The sequence below is a fragment of the Balaenoptera musculus genome, chromosome 10 (genome assembly GCF_009873245.2).
Source record: "Balaenoptera musculus isolate JJ_BM4_2016_0621 chromosome 10, mBalMus1.pri.v3, whole genome shotgun sequence".
Lineage (NCBI taxonomy): Eukaryota > Metazoa > Chordata > Mammalia > Artiodactyla > Balaenopteridae > Balaenoptera > Balaenoptera musculus.
In genome coordinates, this window is record NC_045794.1 from 96,021,540 (window position 1) to 96,040,714 (window position 19,175).

General features: G+C 38.4%; 1 protein-coding gene across 1 annotated transcript in view; it reads left to right on the forward strand.

Annotated features, from left to right (window-relative positions):
* The window catches only part of TNRC6B (trinucleotide repeat containing adaptor 6B), a 250,794-nt gene that overhangs the window by 75,669 nt on the left and 155,950 nt on the right, over positions 1-19,175 (forward strand).

The window sequence follows — 19,175 nt, forward strand, 5'->3', positions numbered from 1 at the left end:
GCTTTCTTTTTTTTAAGTGCATCTTTTAAAATTAATTAATTAATTTATATTTTGGCTGCGTTGGGTCTTCGTTGCTGCATGCGAGGTTTCTCTGGTTGCAGCAGGTGGGGGCTACTCTTCGTTGCGGTGCGCGGGCTTTTCATTGCGGTGGCTTCTCTTGTTGCAGAGCACAGGCTCTAGGCGCACAGGCTTCAGTAGTTGTGGCACGTGGGCTCAGTAGTTGTGGCTTGTGGGCTCTAGAACGCAGGCTCAGTAGTTGTGGCACACGGGCTTAGTTGCTCCACGGCATGTGGGATCTTCCCAGACCAGGGCTCGAACCCGTGTCCCCTGCATTGGCAGGTGGATTCTTAACCACTGCGCCACCAGGGAAGTCCCTATGGTTTGCTTTCTTATGATAGCTGGTGTTGATGTAGAGGATAGACTAGAATATCTGCATCTTGACCCTCAAATTCTCTAAAAGAAAGAGAATCTGATTAGCCCAACCCCGCCTATGGACTGATTTCCATTGGGTCTTGAGTTCTTTGATGGCAGGGCCCAGAGATGAGGAAGTAGATCCCATAAAAGGACATATTAGGGACTTCCCTGACAGTCCAGTGGTTAAGACTGCACGCTTCCAATGCAGGGGGTGCGGGTTCAATCCCTGGTCGGGGAACTAAGATCCCACATGCTGCACAATGTGGCCAAAAAAAAAAAAAAAAAAGACATATGAATTGGGAGGCAAAACCCAGCATTCCTGGGTAAGTCTCTAATAAACACTGATATAATCTTCCATTATACATATTTCTCAATGAGGATGGATTAGAAATCTTAATTTCAATTCCACAGCTATTTCTCAGTTTAAATTTAGTATAATTTAGGTTGATAGTCTAAATGAGTTCATGTTGGCTTACTAATTATAGAGATTATGCAGCTATAGGCTTGCATTTTTTTTTTTTAAGTAAGCAAAATCTAAGCAACTATAGTAAAGTTTATAATAAAACTGAGCAGTTGGGTGTTTGTAATCTTATTCTCTGTACTTTTTTTGTATATTTAAATATAATAAAACAATAAAAATGAATAAACTCTAGGATTTAAAAGTTATAGCTATGGATTTAAGTGCCCATGTATCTCTATTAATTACTACAAATAAAAAATATGTATTGAATCAGGAAGCCAACATTTTAGCTATAACATTCCCTTTATTGTTACCAAAGGTAACAAGTAAACTTAGTCTTTGCCTACAAAGAATAAAGTGATCTGTTGACTGCTTTACACTAAATAGAATTAAATGAGATGATTTAGACAGTCTTTTGCTTCTTTAAGTTTAGGATATTTCTACCTTAGACTGAATATGACTTACCAAATTTATAACAGGATTTTATAGATTCTGGTATTTTAAGAGCAGACTGGGAAAGAAACCATGCAAGATAGGTATTTTTCCCATTTGTTTACATAGCTGGCAAACAACATAATTTGGATTAGATTCCAGGTCTGTCTGACTCCAGAGGCTACACTAAGTTCAATACTCCGTCCTGAAGAAGTCATATGGCAGAGTAATCAACTCTGTTTACTTATATCAGAGAAGCTTCCTAGAAAGTTCACCTGGGTGTAGAAGAATGCATATGAGGGAAGAGGGTGCTTTGTGCGTGTTCAGAGTCATACACTTCTCTTGAGGAGAGGTATTGGAGCACTGGGATGTGTGTGTGAGACGGTGAGAGATGAGGTTAGACAGAATCCCATGCAGGCAACAGAGTACAGCTAGAAGGGGAGAAACCTGGTCTGATATGTGTTTTAGAAGCATCACTATAGCAGCAGGGTGGAGAAATGGTTACAGACAGGGTTTAAAATGGATACAGGGAGACCAGGTAAGAGTCAGATTGAGGAAGGCTTGGAATCAGGCAATAACAGTGGGTCTAAAGAGGAGAGGACTAACAGGAGAAATGTTCAGAAAGAATGGGATGGGGGCACTTAGAGGCAAATCTGGAGTTTTCAGCTTGAATGATACATGCAATAATATAAGAGATAGAGCAAGGTTTGTTGTAGCTGTTGTTAACTATTATTGTGGTGGTGGTTAACTGGGTTATGTATGGAGGGTTTGGATTTTGAAATATTGAGGTGCCTTTAGGCACCCCAGGAGAAGATATTTAGTAGGCATCTTGGAACTCAGAAGAGAGAAAGAGAGGATATCAAGGTATATACTTGGGAGTATATTTGCATATCAGCATATAAGAATAGATGGGACCTGGGAAATGAGAAAAGGTCCAAGTATAGAACTGTAGGAACTACTTCAGGTTTGTGTCCTTTAGTACAAGCACACCTCATTTTATTGCATTTTGCTTTGTTTTGCTTCACAGATAATGCGTTTCTTACAAATTGAAGGTCTGTGGCAACCGTGTGTCAAGCAAGTCTATCGGCACCATTCTTTCAAAAACATTTTCTCACTTCGGGTCTCTGTGTCACATTTTGGTTATTCTCATGATATTTCAAACTTTTTCATCATTATTATATTCATTATGGTGATCTGTGCTCACTGACCTTCAATGTTACTGTTGCAAAAAGATTACAATTTGCTGAAGGCTCAGATGATGGTTAGCATTTTTTTAGCGATAAAGTATTTTTTAATTAAGGTACATTGTTTCTTTTAGGCATAATGCTACTGCACACTTAATAGACTACAGTGTAGTGTAAACATAACTTCTACGTGCTCTGGGATACCAAAAAAATCATATAACTCGCTTTATTGCAATACCTGCGTTATTGTGGTTGTCTGGAACCAAACCCACAATCTCTGAGGTATGCCTATATACATAAGCATTACCTTGGGTATATTTCTTTTCTTTCTTAACAGTTTTCTAAAGATATGCTTCACATACCATAAAACTACTCATTTACAGTATACAGTTCAAAATATTGGCTATATTTTATAACTGTAAATGGAAAGTAAACTTTAAGAATTATATTAAAATTTAAAAAATAAAGTATACAGTTCACTATTAGGACTAATAAATGAATTCAGCAAAGTTTCAGGATATAAGATTGATATACAGAAATCTGTTGCTTTTCTATACACTAATAATGAACTATCAGAAAGAGAAAGTAAAAAAAAACAAAAACTCATGTAAAATCACATCAAAAAAGAATAAAATACTTAGGAATAAACTTAACCAAGGAGGTGAAAGACCTATAATCTAAAAACTCATTGATGAAGGAAATCGAAGATGATACAAAGAAATGGAAAGATAGTCCATGCTCTTGGATTGGATCCTAAATCATATGGAACCACAAACTGCCAAAGCAGTCTTGAGAAAAAAAGAACAAAACTGGAGGTATCACCCTCCCAGACTTCAAACTATACTACAAAGCTACAGTAAGCAAAGCAGCATGGTACTGGCACAGAAATAGACACACAGATCAATGGAACAGAATAGCCCAGAAATAAATCCATGTACCTATGTTCAATTAATCTATGACAAAAGAGGCAAGAATATACAATGGAGAAAAGACAGTCTTTTCAATAAGTGGTGGTGGGAAAACTGGACAGCCACACGTAAAACAATGAGATTAGAACATTTCCTCACACCATATATAAAAATAAACTCAAAATAGATTAAATACCTAAATGTAATACCTGAAACCACATAATTCCTAGAAGAAAACATAGGTAGAACACTCTTCGACATAAATTATAGCAATATTTTTTTGGATTTTTCTCCTAAGGCAAAAGAAATAAAAGCAAAAATAAACAAATGAGACCTAATTAAACTTAAAAGCTTTTGAACAGCAAAGGAAACCACTGACAAAATGAAAAGACAACCCACGGGAGAAAATATTTGCAAATGATGTAACTGATGGGTTAATATTCCAAAATATATAAACAGGTCATATAACTCAATATCAAAAGAAAACAAACGACTCAAAAAATGAGCAGAAGACCTGAATAGACATTTTTCCAAAGAAGAAATACAGATGGCTAACAGGCACATGAAATAATAACATTGCTAATTATTAGAGAAATGCAAATCAGAACAACGAGCTATCACCTCACACCTGTCAGAATGGATGTCATCAAAAAGTGTACAATAACAAACGTTGGAGAGGGTGTGAAGAAAAGGGAATCCTCGTACACTGTTGGTAGAAATGTAAATTGGTACAGCTATTATGAAAACAGTTCAGAGGTTCCTCAAAAAACTAAAAATAGGGCTTCCCTGAGGCCACGGTAGTAAGGGGCCCGCGCACCGCGATGAAGAGTGGCCCCCACTTGCCACAACTGGAGAAAGCCCTCGCACAGAAACGAAGACCCAACACAGCCAAAAAAAAAAAAAAATTAATTGATTAATTTAAAAAAAAAAAAAAAAAAAAAAAAACCATTATGGTGACCCAAAAAAAAAAATAGGGCTTCCCTGGTGGTGCAGTGGTTAAGAATCCACCTGCCAATGCAGGGGACACAGGTTCAATCCTTGGCCCAAGAAGATCCCACATGTCACGGAGCAACTAAGCCGTGCGCCACAACTACTGAACCTGCGCTCTAGAGCCCATGCTCTGCAACAAGTGAAGCCACGACAATGAGAAGCCCGCACACCGCAACGAAGAGTAGCCCCGCTTGCCTCAACTAGGGAAAGCCTATGCGCAGCAATGAAGACCCAACACAGCCAAAAATAAAAACAAATAAATAAATTTATTTTTAAAAACCTCTAAAAATAGAATTACCATATGATCCAGCAATTCCACTCCTGGGCATATATCCAGAAAAAAATGAAAACACTAATTCGAAAAGATACATGCACTCCAATGTTCATAGCAGCACTATTTGCGACCCAAGATATGGAAGCAACCCCAATGTCCATCAACAGATGAATGGTTATGTATATATGCAAAACGAAATATTACTCAGCTGTAAAAAGAATGACACTGCCATTTGAAACAATATGAGAGGGACTTCCCTGGTGGCGCTGTGGTTAAGAATCCGCCTGCCAGTGCAGGGGACACTGGTTCGAGCCCTGGTCCAGGGAGATTCCACATGCCACGGAGCCACTAAGCCCGCCTGCCACAACTACTGAAGCCCACGCACCTAGAACCCGTGCTCTGCAGTGAGAAGCCACTGCAATAAGAAACCCACGCACCATAATGAAAAGTAGCCCCTGCTCGCTGCAACTAGAGAAAGCCTGCATGCACCAACGAAGACCCATCACAGCCAAAGATAAATAAATAAACAAATTTATATATAAAAAATTGAGAGAATATTATGCTTAGTGAAATAAGTCAGACAGAGAAAGACATACTGTTATGATATCACTTATATGTGGAATCTAAAAAATAATACAATCTAATTTAAGAAAGTTTTCATTTTGCCAGAAGGAAACCCTGTAGCCATTAGCAGTCACTCCCCATTCCTGTTCCTCTTGGACTTGGGCAGCCACTAGTCTACTTTATGTCTCTATACAATTGCCTATTCTGGCCATTTTGTATAAATAGAATCATACAATATGTGTCCTTTGTGTGTGAGACTTCTTTCACTTAGTATGTTTTTAAAGTTCAACTATGTTGTAACATGTATCAGTACTTCACTCCTTTTTATGGCTGAATAATATTTTATTGTATAAATATATAAGATATAGTATTTTATATACAATATATACAATTTATTATATATAATATTTTATTATATATACTACATTTTGTTTATCCATTCATCAGTTGATGGAAACTTGGGTTGTTTCCACTTTTTGGCTGTTACAAATAATGTTGCTGAGAACATTTTTGTGTAAGTTTGTATAGACATATGCTTTCATTTCTCATGGGTGAATAACCAGGAGTGGAATTGCTGGGTCATATGCTAACTCTCTGTTTTACATTTTGAGGAACTGCCAGACTGTTTTCCAAATGCCGCCTCATTTTAAATTCCCACCAGAAATGTGTGAGGATTCAGTTTGTCCACATCCTCACCAACACTTGTTATTGTATTTTTTTATTCTAGCCATTCTAGTGAATATGAAATGCTATCTTATTGTGGCTTTGATTTGCACATTGTGTGCTTTTCAAAATGAAAGTGCCCAAGGTCCACCCTGGACTTATTGAAACAGAATCTCAAGAGTTGGGACTCTGGAATTTATGTTTTACAAGCACCCAGGTGATTCCTATGCTGGTTGTAGGCAGACCAAAGCTGAACTAAGGGGCACTCAGAGGTGGAAGAACCAGTGAATTGTTAAAGTTCTCTCTGAGATGTAAGGCACACATGAACTTCAAAATAGGGTTATTACGTCTGAGGAGGAAGGACAGGGATCGGGTTTGGAAAAGACTGTGCTGGGGGGCCTCAACCCTTCACCATACCTTCACTGTATGTTATTTCTTTAAAAAAAAGAGAGAAACCTGAAGCAAATGTAACAAAGTAAATATGTGAAATCTGGGTAATGGTTACATGGGTGTGTTTGTTATTTTATTCTCTGTGCTTTTCTCTCCCCCCTTGTAGCTTCAACACAGCTTATTCTTGTTTCTGCCATATAGAATAAGGAAGGATAAAAAGTATTCTACAGACCACTCTCTCAAATATATGATGACAGTTCTCATAAATTTCTCAAAAATCTTGACTAGGTGGCCCAGGACTGGTATGGCCACAGGGACTCAGACGTCTTCTATTTTGTTCTTTCATCTTCAATATGTTGCCTCCACCTTATGTTTTGCTCTAGCCCCAACCATCATGTCTGGGTTCCATCCAGCAAAGAGGAGAAAACTTCCCTTGAAACACTTTGTGGAAGTTGCACATTCCACTGTGCTTATATTTCTTCGACCAGAATTTAATCACATGGTCACAATAAGCTTCAAAGGACTTTAGAATATGTGTCAGCTAAAATTTGTAGATTCCCTTGCTAAGCGAGAAGTGCTTCTTTGTGTGAGTCAACCACATTATCCAATACACTGCTATTATACTGGTCTTGCCCATCCTACAGTTTTACAACTGATTGTTTTGAATCTAAAGTATAAGACTTCGCAATTTAAGGAGTTTTTAAAAAGACTGATTAATTCAATGAGGGAAAGGAAGATTTTTCAATAAATGGTGCTAGAGCCAATACATGACCATATGGAAATACATGAACCATGATCCCTATATCATATACCATACATAAGATCTAATTTGAGATGGATCATAGACCTAAATGTGAGGGCTAAAACTGTAAAGCTTTGTTGGAAGATAACACAAGAAGTGTCTCTATGACCTTAGGTAGCTTGCAGAAAGCGCTAACCGTAAAAGAGAAGTAGCTCAGTTGAAGTTCATTTTAAAAAAAAGGTTAAACTTTTGTTGATCAGCTGAAACCATTAAGAACGTGGAAAAGCTATAGACTGGGAGAAAACACTTGCAATACGTTTATCTAATAGAGGTCTCATATGTAGAATATATAAAGAATTCCTAAAAATTAATCAGAAAAGGACAAACAACTCAAGTGAAAATGTGGACAAAAGACTTAAATAGGCATTTCACAAAATAAGATATTCAAATAGGCATGAAAATAGGATATTTAACATTCTTATACATAAGGGAAATGAAAATTAAAACTGTAATGTGATACCATTACATACTCACTATAGTTCAGAAAGACTGACAATGCTGTGTTTTGTTGTTTTTTTGGCCACGCTGCAGGGCTTGCAGTCCTGATGAGGGACTGAACCCGGGCCACGGCAGTGAAAGCCCGGAATCCTAACCACTAGGCCACCAGGGAGCTCCCGCTAAGTGTTGATAAGTATATAGAGCAGCTGGAACTCTCATACGTTGTTGGGAGGAGTGTAAAATGGTACAATTACTTCAGAAACTATTTCTCAAGTCTGTAGTAAAGTTAAGTATACGCCTACCTTACGACCCTGACATTCCATTCTAGACGTATGCCCAATAGAAATGACTGCATATATTCACAAAAAGACTTATGTGAGAATGTTCATGGTAACTTTGTTTATAACAGCCCCAAATTAGAAATAGCCAAACTGTATCAACAGGTGAATGAATAAACATATTTGTTCAATGAAATACTGCTAAGTTTAAAAACTGAACTTTTGATGCACATAAAACATGGGTGAATATCAAAAACATTATATTGAGTGAAAAAAGACAGACATGAAAGTGTACATTCTAATTATACAAAGTTTATGAACACGTAAAGCTCATCTATGGTGATAGAATAGTTACTTGGGGTATAGGGGGTAGAATTCAAGGGAAGGGGCATATAGGAGTTTTCTGGGGAGGTGGAAATGTCCTGTCTTGAACTATATAGTTATGTGGGTGCAACGATATCTAAAGTTTATTGAGTTCTACACTTAAGGCTTGTGTATTTTTCTGTAAGTGAATGATTTTCAGTAAAAACAAAAAACAGTTTTAGGAACTTCCACCTTTCTCCGTAGTCTGCTAAGATCATTTTGAATATTGATTCTGTCATGCAAAATATTAGCTGTCTTTCTCAGCTTTACATTTCAGGAAATATATATGTTTTCTTTTTAAACCATCTGTGATACCTGGAATGGAGGGGGTGGTTGGAAAGGTGTAACATGTATAAAACGGATGGGATTTAGCAATTAATTTGATATGGAAGAAAAGGAGATGGAGAAATCAAGGGTAACATCAAGGTGTCAAGCTAAATGACTGGGAGGATGGGGATGCCATTGTCAAATAGGAAACATAAGGAAGAAAACAAGTTTGGGAGGGAACAGGATTAATTCGGTATCGAACATACAGAGTTTGAGACGGTGGCAAGCTATCCACAGATACGTGTCTGTCAGCCAGGTGAAAATACGGGGCTGGGGGCTGGAAATACAGGACTGGGAATCACTCACATTTAATAGTTGAAACTGTGGGATTAGATGGTATTGCTATGGCAGAATGTGAAGAGAGGTCCAAGGACAGAACCTGGGGACATAAATGTTTAGAGAGTAGAAGAAAGAGAAGCACAGATTAGCAAATTAGAGAGTCAGCAAATATTTATCAAACATCTTGAGCCCAGTTTATGATGAATAAGACATTCAGAGTCTCTGCCTCAAGGCGTTTGCATTCTTGGTGGGGGGAAGACAGGCAACAAAACACATAAATAAGTGATCCCTTCAGATAGTGATGTGTGTTATGCTAGAGAGTGACTGAATGTGGAAGCTCTTTCAGTTGGGGTGGTCAGGATTCATTCATCGCTTCAAAGAGATGGCACTTGAGCTGATAACTAAATGATGTTGAGGGAAGCTTTCATGTAACAATGTGAGAGAAAAGCTTTCTAAGCCAAAGGAATAAATTCAGAGGCCAGATGGGCAAGATGGAGTATCAGCAGCAGGATTTACCTTCCCACTAGAAATAACAATTTTTAAAATATACGAAATGGGGGCTTCCCTGGTGGCGCAGTGGTTAAGAATCCGCCTGCCAATGCAGGGAACCACGGGTTCGAGCCCTGGTCCAGGAAGATCCCCCATGCCGCGGAGCAACTAAGCCCGTGCGCCACAACTACTGAAGCCCGCGTGCCTAGAGCCCGCACACCGCAACAAAGAGTAGCCCCCGCTCGTTGCAACTAGAGAAAGCCCGCACACAGCGATGAAGACCCAATGCAGCCAAAAATAAATAAAATAAATAAATTTATTTTTAAAAAAAATATATATACACAAAATGTATTTGAAACAGTGGTTTTTCAAGACACTGGACATCAGGTAATGAAGGACAGTGATCACTGAGAAATGGAAAACAAGGTGAGTCATCTGACTACCCCAGTGTACTGGCTTGAGAGAGAGCTTCCAGGCCGCAGTGCAGGGAAGGGGAGCCCAGGCAAAGCCCAGTGGACCCTCTCAGTTGAGGCAACATTGCTGAGAGTCTGGGGAGACTGAGGCAGCCGAAGTTTGTAGGACAGAGTACTGGAAAGGAGAGAGCTGCTAAGAGAGAGAACTCTGGAGATTTGAGGAGGGTTCACCTGTGTATTCAGCAAAGTACTTTTGTATATATACAAAGTGCTTTTGTTATATACTTACGGCACATACATGTGACTACTCAAGGCTGAGGCAGGAAGGGGCACCCCTCCAAGAGGATTGGAAGGAACAGTGTCTAGCACTCAAACAGTGTCAGTAATCGTGCCTGTTTCTACAGACTAGAAAACCTCGTAATTCATGGAGCATTATTAGTATACTCAGCAGTAGTACTGGTAGAGTTCTCACCGTAGTAGTGGGGAATAATTAATTAGCCCTAACTAATTATTAAGTCTGGCTTAACAAATCCTAAAAACAAGACCTAAAAGGAACAAACTATTTCAAAGTAATTTAACTGCATGTCAGTGCAACGCTCAAAAATATTTATAGGAATACAAAAATATTCAGGATCCAGCAAAAATTCTCAATGTCTGTTATTCAAAGCAAAGATTTTCAGGCATGTAAAAACCAGGAAAATACAAACATAGTGAAGGGAAAAACAAATCAATTGAAACCAACTCATAGTTGACACAGATGTTAGAATTAGCAGACAAGAATATTAAAACACTTATTATAATTGTATTTCAGATGTTCAAAAAGTCAAGCAGAGACATGGAAAATATATTTTTTAAAAGCCCCAAATCAAATTTCTAGAGTTGAAAACTATAATGTTTGAGATGAAAAATATACTGGATGGAATTGTGGCAGATTAGATATTGTAGAATAAAACATTAGTGAATATAAAGAATCACCAATAGAAACTATCTAACATGAAACACAAAGAGTAAAACTCGAAAAAGTGAAAAGAGTATCAGTGTGTTGTGGACAACTTCAGTCAACCTAATACCCATGTAATTGGAGTCTCTGAAGAAGGGGGCAATGGGGCAGAAAAATAGCTAAGAAATAATGGGCTCAAATTTTCCAAATTCGATAAAAGCTATAAACCCACAGATTCCCAGATCCAAAAAGCTCAATGCACCTGAAGCATGAGAAAAATGAAGAAAACCACATCAAGGCACATCCTAATCAAATTACTCAAAACCAGTGATAGACAAAATCTTAAAACCGGAGGAAAAAAGACACACTGTTAACAGAGGAACAAAGAATTTCTCGTTGGAAACAATGCAAACAAGAAGACAGTGGAGCAACATCTTTAAAGCACTGAAAGAAAAATCTAACCTTGAATTCTATAACCAGTGAAAATATCTTTCAAAACTGAAGGCTAAATAAAGTCTGTTTCAGACATACAAAAGCTGAAATAATTTATCACCAGCATACCCTTACTATAAGTAATGTTAAAGGGAGAAGGAAAATGATGCCAGATGGAAGTATGAATCTACACAAAGGAATGAAGTACTCAGAAAACGGAAACTACACAGCTTAAATATATGACTTTTTTCTGTTATTTAAATCTCTTTAAAAGAGAATTGATTGTTTGAACAACAATAATACAAATGCATTGTGGGTTTATAGCATTTGTATCTGTGAACTGTACGATAACAGTGGCATAAAGACCTGGAAGGGAACATGGTAGAATACTATTGTAAGATTCTTATACGTGAATTAGTATAATTTCACTTGAAGAGAAGAGAATACACTTGACCCTTGAACAATGCAGGGATTAGAGGCGCTGACCCTCTGGGCAGTCAGAAATCCAAGTATAACTTATAGTCAGCCATCCCTATACTCGGTTCTCCATATCTGGGGTTCCTCTGCATCCTTGGATTCAGCCAACTGGAGATGGTATGGTACTGCAATATTTACTATTGCACAGTTGAAACCCGTGTTGATCAAGGGTCAGCTGTACTTCCCAACTCAGTCTGTGAGGCCAGCGTTACTCTGATAACAAAACTAGACGAAGACATTGCAAGAAAAGAAAACTACCGGTCAGTATCTCTCATGAACATAAATGCAAACATTCTAAACCTAATTTTAGCATATTGAATCCAATAATATGTACAAGGATAATATGTGAACATGTAGGGTTTATCCCAGCAATGTAGGGTTGGTTTAACATTCAAAAATCAATGTGATTCACCACAATAACAAAGTAAAACAGAAAAACTGTATGATCAACTCAACAGATGCAGAAAAAGCATTTGACAGACGTCACATCCATTCCTGATAAAAACTTTCAGCAAAATAATAGGAAGGAGCTACTCAACTTGATAAAGGACTTTTATGAAAATTCTACAGTTAACATTAAGCTCAGTGGTGAATGACTGAATGCTTTACTCATACGATGAAGAACAAAAAAAAGGATGTTTGCTGTCTACACTTCTATTTAACATTGTACTGGAGGTTCTAGCCAGGGCAAAAAGGCAAAGAAAAGAGAACAAGAGAGAGAGGAGAGAGGAGAGGAGAGGAGGGGAGGGAGCCAAAAGAGTACATACTGTGTGATTCCATGCATATGAACTCTAGAAAATGCAAACTAACCTATGCAGACAGAAAGGACATTAGTGGTTGCCTGGGGAGGGAGAGCAGGAGGGAAGGATTAAAAAGGGGACATGAAACTTAGGAGTGGTGACTTCTTGATTGTGGTGATGGTTTCATGAGTATATACATACATCAGATTGTATACTCTAAATATATGCAGTTTAATTTGTCAGTTATACCTCATAAAACTGTTAAAATTTTAAATAATTTTTAAAAGAAGAAAACAAACCAACAAAAATTTATTGGTGGCACTAAATAGAGCAGTTTTGATAGTGGGAAAACGTAGAGGCAAGAGGGTTTTAAAAGTAGTCTGAACACAGTAGATTAAACCCAGTTATTAATCTCTGCTCCCTTCTAAACCTCCACTAAAATTACTTTTACAAAATGATTTCGGCAAGCATAAATCCACCAGAAAAAAAGTGAGTGGAAGAGGAGGTGAAGTAGATAAGAGACGCCAATGGAATTTTGGAAGCTAGAAAGCTTTTGGAGTGACCCTGAAAATGGCAGGTTTGGTTGAAGAATTTACAAGGAGCAGGGTCCCAGGTATCCTGCCCCTCACATCCACAGATGGATGGATAGCTATTCTTCTCCCACCCTGGCAAAGCAGGGGGCGGGGGAGGGGTAGAGAACCTAACTAAAAACAGAAGGATTAAATCAAAGTCACATACTAGGTGAGAATGTGCCAGCTCTCTTCCCCCATTCAGTCCCAGAACACTGGAAGCCAGGCTTATACCTGTTAGGCTGAGGATTGAAGGGGTACCTCTCTGGGCAATTGAACAACCCAGGAGGGAAAAAGAATATACAGATGTAGGCATCTGAGTGTTCTCCCAATGAAATGGCCAGGTCCCCTCCTTATATCCAGGAAGCCAGCCACAGGATAAGCAATGTCCTCCCCCTTCTCCATAGACAAAAAGCACTTTTGAGCTCTTTAGGACTTAACTCTTAAAAATCAGTGGATAGCCGAAGATGACCAGACATTTGATAAAAACCTGTGAATGGAAGATAGTGACCAAACCAAAGATCAAAGAGGAACTTGGAGGAAACAGATTATACAGGGAGCAAAAGAAAATAAAGCAAACAAAATAAAAACACTCCATAATATCCTCAGAAATAAGGATTATATAATCGGGGAATAAGAACAGGACTATTAAAAAAAGGACTGTTCAGAGCACAAGGAAGAGCTCTTAAAATTAAACTGCAAGGGCAGGAAAACCATTTTAATTGAAAGTATTGAAAGGTTAAGAGAATCTCCAGAAAGTAAAATAAAAAGTCCAAGTGATAAAAGTGGAGAGATAAAGAAGAAAATTAAGGAATGAGTCCTGTAGACTGAGTACTGGGTAACAGGAATTCCTAAAGTAGAGAAAAGAAATTGAAGGGAATAAAATTTTCAAATATTTAAATAAGTAGAGAAAATATCCCAAACCTGAAGAACTAGAACTTCTGGAATTGCAAGTATTTACCCAGTACCAGCTCAATAAATGAAAGAAGGACCATACTTAGTGGTTTGCATTTTTAGAAACCTGAGGAAAAGGAAAGGATCCTAAAAGTTTCCAGAGAAGAAACAGGTTATATCCAAAACATTAGGATTTATAATACTATCGAATTTCTATCTAGCAACTCTGGATGCTAGAAGACAATGGACATGGCCTTCAAATTTTTGGGGGGGAAAAACATTTACTAACTTGAAATGCTATATTTGATTATGTATGTGGATAAAAATATTCTATATGTTAAATATATAGATAAAATAAGGACATTTCAGTCATTCAAGATCTCAAAAAATTCACTTCCTGTATACCTTTTATTAGGAAATCATTGAAGTCTGTGTTCCACCTAAATCAGGAATAAACCATAAAAGAGGGAGAAAAAGGAAACAGATGCTCCAGTGAAGGGGAGAGAGCAAGGAATCCCAGAGATGAAGGGAAAGAGTCATCCCTGGCAAAGTGTCAGCTATTGAGCAGTCTAGAGAGCAAACAATCTCAGCTGGAACAGGAGAAAACCCCTGAGGAATGTCTCCGAGACTGGAGTGAAATGGAATTGATAGATTACCTGAAGTGTTTGAACTTATTAAGAGGAGACTCACAGCTCTGTTGAAGGGTTTGAGGGCGAATTAGTGAAAAATACATAATACCAAGCCAAAAAAATTGAAAGAAAGTATAAGAGGAAGTAGTAATTGTTAGTTCCAGGGAAAAGAAAAAATTGTACAAGAAAGGAAATTAACTATTCCATATGATCCAGCTGTATATGTTTTTTACTGAGTAATAGCACTGCTAGCACTGAATATTGATTTGAACAAAAATTGTGATTTATATTGGGAGGATATTGGGATATATTGGGAGAAGGGAGGTACATATGTGTTGGTGGGGGAAGCAGCAGAAGAGCGTGCTCAGTGATGAGAACACGGAAGAAATGGGGGTGTAGTTTAGTCTTTAAAGAATTTGGTTAGTAAAGGGAAGGGAAAAAACAGGAGGATAGTTGGAGAGGATCACAAGGCCAAAAATAATTTTTCAGAATGGAAGAGATTATAAAATATTTGTAGCTTGAGGAGTTGAATTTACTGGAAAGGGAGAAAGAAGGGTTCCTTAGATAGTGAGATCCCAGAGAAGGCAGTGTGGTGTAGGTCATGAGTTTGGAAACAAGTGGTGAGGTTAGCCTTGCAGAGCAGTCAGTGGGGGGCAAATGGGCAATGACACAGAGGTTTGTGATATACTCACGAGAGAAAAAAACGAGGGGCTTTTGGGACTTTGTGTGGGATAGCATTGTCATCTTCAGAAAGGAAAGACTTAGGGAGGATGCTTAGTGGATGGGTTTAGAGTCTTTGAGGAGATAGAAAAGGTACAGGATAAATAAGTAAGGAGTGTGGTGTAGTAGGTCAGTCATTCAGCCCAGTTCTTAGCACCTAGAAGGCATTTGGCAGTTGTGTTGGAAGAATGAATAACCGACCAGAAGGGCTGTGTTAGAGGCTGTGTTTGGGGGAGTGGGGGGAAGCAGGTGAACAAAGGATCACAGCTGCTGGCTAAGCCTTACAGAGCTACTGGGAAGGAGCACCTGGAAGGGAGGAGGAGGAAGTGCCAGGAGATATCAGAAAATGCTTCCTAAAAAAGTAACTTTCAACCAGTTTTTGAAGGTGAAATGGAAGTTCACCAGAAAGACAGGATGAAGATGGGCCTTCCAGGCAGAGGTGCTGAATGTCAGCACTGAGTGGAAGTTAACTGGTATAATTTGTAAAGGAACCAGTTTTGTAACTTTCTCCAGCTCTGCACTCCAGGAGCTGAAGAGAAAAAGAGAAGGGTTTGGCAAGACAGGAATGTCCTAAGGACAAGTTGGTGGTGAGCAAATCTAGGACATTATGGAGGAAAGTCACTGAAATGCCTGCGGGTGAGCCTCTGAATGGACTCTGAGGAAAGAGAAGAATCACAGAACTAGACCTGACAATGAGGACTCCTTACAGATTCATATGGAGGGAGGGAGTGGAAGAGGCACTTATGGTTGGAGGCGGATTTCAGAATTCATGGACCTCGGTGTGGAGCAGTCCAGATGGATGGCGAGGCCCAGCATCCGGTCCTGCGCATCTCCTCCCTGAAGCAGGAAGGAGATGGATCTTTTGTCTAGGATGGGTCTAGAGTATCTGATACCTTTAAACTGAGTTAAGTGCCCTTCCTTCCTTGTTTCATTGCATTCTCACACTGTATTTTAATTGACTAGTTTTTGTTTGTCTTTCCCACCAATCCGTAAGTTTTTTGGGGGGCAAAGACTGTCTTCTTCCCCATTACCTCAGCACAGCACCTAGCATGTAGTATGTACACAATAAATAATTTGTTGAATGAATGAATGGTAATGGGAGAAAGGTGAGGACATGGTGTAAGTTTTATGAATAAAAATACTGAAGCTCTTAATGTCAATATTATGACATAGTATGAGTGTGTTTCATGTTTGGTAATTGCAATCATTGTTGCTTTTGTTGTGGTCATCCATGTACAATGCTTGGTGTCAGTCTATTTATGTCTTGTAAAAATAAAATACAGTGTGTGTGTGTGTGAATAAAAAAAAAAAAAAAAAAAAGAAATTGGTATAATAATACTAATTACAATAATGACAAATTGTTCTGAACTTAAAGACTACTTATATCTAAGATGCATATTATATGCTTATTGTTTTATTGTTTTTAAATACATGGAATGTTTTCTCCTTTCAAAAAAAAAAAAAAAAATACTGAAGCTCCTGAAAATGAGGTCAAGGGGGAGGAGTGGTGGGGATCATCAAATTAAGTTCAAAGTGTTCAAGACATTTGTAGAAAAAAGAAATTAAGATGCGAAGGGACTGGAAGTGGACTTGAGAAAAACAGGAAGTGGCAATAAGGAGCAGTGATCTTTCTGGACCGTTTTTATTGCCTTCTGAGATGATGAAGAGTGAGAAAAGGTATGAACCCTGGTGAAGGAGGTAGTATCTTCTGGGGAAAAGCATTTTAATTAATACTTAAAAGAATGAGCAGAAATATGAAGTATATGTAAGGCAGAAGACCAGGGCTTCTAGGCAAGAAGGGACATTATATGTAAAGGCACAGAGGGGTGAGGAGTTGGTGTGTGCTCCACCAGGGGTTCAGAAGGGGTGAGTGAGGCAGGGGTGATAATAAAGATCACTTAGGCAAATGAACTGAAATTTTATCCCTCAAGACAGGTGATAGAGTGCCATTGAAGAATTTCAAGGAGAGTGATGTGATCATGTTCGCATTTCGCAAAGTCCATTTGATGGAAGTGGTTTGGAGGATGGATTGAAATGAGATGGGACCCAGAAGCACAAAGGCTAGTGAGAAGGTTTTTGTAGTAGTGAGATTTAGAGAAGCTGGCTTTAACTATGGCAGTTAAAGAGGATAAAGAAGGGATAATGGGTATGAGAGCTGTTTAGAGGTAGAAGCCACTGTACTTGGTGATTAATAGGATGTGGGGTTAAGGAAGGAAGGTGGAGAACCTATAACCTTGACTGTAGGTTTCCTGTTTAAGGATCTTGGTGAAGATGGCACCATTTACAGAGATAGGGGATATAAAAAGGAGTGGAAATTTAAGGCCAAAGATGATGTTTCATTTTGGACCTATTGGGCCATCCAAGTAGAGACCCAAATATGCAAAATATGAGGGCTGCAGTTAAAGATTCGAAAACCAGTATAGGGGAGGTTGTTGAAGCTATGGGGGTTTGTTTTGTTTTGTTTTAATTTTTGGCTGCATTGGGTCTGCGTTGCTGCACACGGGCTTTCTCTAGTTGCAGCGAGCAGGGGCTACTCTTCGTTGCGGTGCACGGGCTTCTCATTGCGGTGGCTTCTCTTGTTGTGGAGCACGGGCTCTAGGCACGTGGGCTTCAGTAATTGTGGCACGCGGGCTCAGTAGCTGTGGCTTGTGGGCTCTAGAGCGCAGGCTCAGTAGTTGTGGCGCATGGGCTTAGTTGCTCTGCGGCATGTGGGATCTTCCCAGGCCAGGGATCGAACCCATGTCCCCTGCATTGGCAGGCGGATTCTTGACCACTGCACCACCAGGGAAGTCCCTAGGTAAGCCTTTTTAAAAAAAACTAGTAAGCAGAGGCTAAGTCCACAATGTAGAGCTCTTTAACTGGGGAGGATTTTTAAAGGTCAAAAATCAAGAAATTTTCATAATATATATAAGTGGGAGAATAGTCATTCTTTGAGAAAATGATTACAAGGAACTTTAATAAATTTAAACAATGTGTCATCTTTTTTTTTTTCTAATTAAGGCATAACATTTATTTGTAGAGTTAAGTGCATAAAATGTACAGTTCAGTGATTTTTTTTTTTCCGCGTATGTGTACTTTCTTGTAACCACAACCCAGATCAAGATCATCTCCAGCTCCTCATAAAGTTCCCTATGCAACATTATAACCATGTTTTTTCTTCTGGAGGTTTAGATCACTGTGTAAATTTAGGATGGAAGAATCCTCCCTCTCCTTGGCAAAATCTGGTAGGCTGCAGAATCAGGAAGTCCGTAGAGAAGAATAAAAGTCGAAACCTGGTTTGAATTTCACAGTATGCAGTATGTGTCTTTTATTATTCTTGCTTACACTTCCTCCAGTTTCTCCTTTTAATGGAAATAAAGTAAACCTCTCGATTTTTCTGTTCTTTTTGAAACATAGCCTCTTAATACTATTCCATCTTCTCCAGTATTTCTGAGAAATGAAGACTGCAGAGGGTTGCAGAGCTGGAAAGCCTTTTGTTTTATGTGGGTTTCATTATGGTGTGTGTCTGTGTTACTGTTGTCTGTCTTCCAGATTACTAGGTTCTATAAGAAATGGACGGTATTTTTCTAAGTAGGGAATAATCCTTGAATACATCTGTTGAGATCTATCTCCTTGAATACTTCTGTTTGATATTTTAAGATTATGCCTTTTGGGGAAGTTTTCATAGGACTGATAGTCCCAGTTTGTGGAGGTAGCTCTACCTCTGTACTTATCTTCCTTTATTGATCAGTAAACCATCTGGAATAGTAAAATGCTTTCTTTTTCCTTTGAAAATTTGCATTGAGAAATAAACCATACATATAAAAGAGAAAAGAAAAACATACAGTTAAAAGAATAATCATAAAATAAATGCCCATATACCTACTACATAGGCCAAGAAATAGAATTTAACCATACCCCAGAAACCACCATGTGTCCCTTCCTGATCGAATCCCTCTTGCCCGACTCCCTAAGATACTAATTAGCTTAAGTTTTGTAATAGTTATTCCCTTTTCTTTATAGTTTTATAAACCATAAATATACATATATGTCTATATATACACATATATGGCTTAAAAATGTATATATTGGAATTTTATATTAATGGATTTAAACTGTGTATGTAT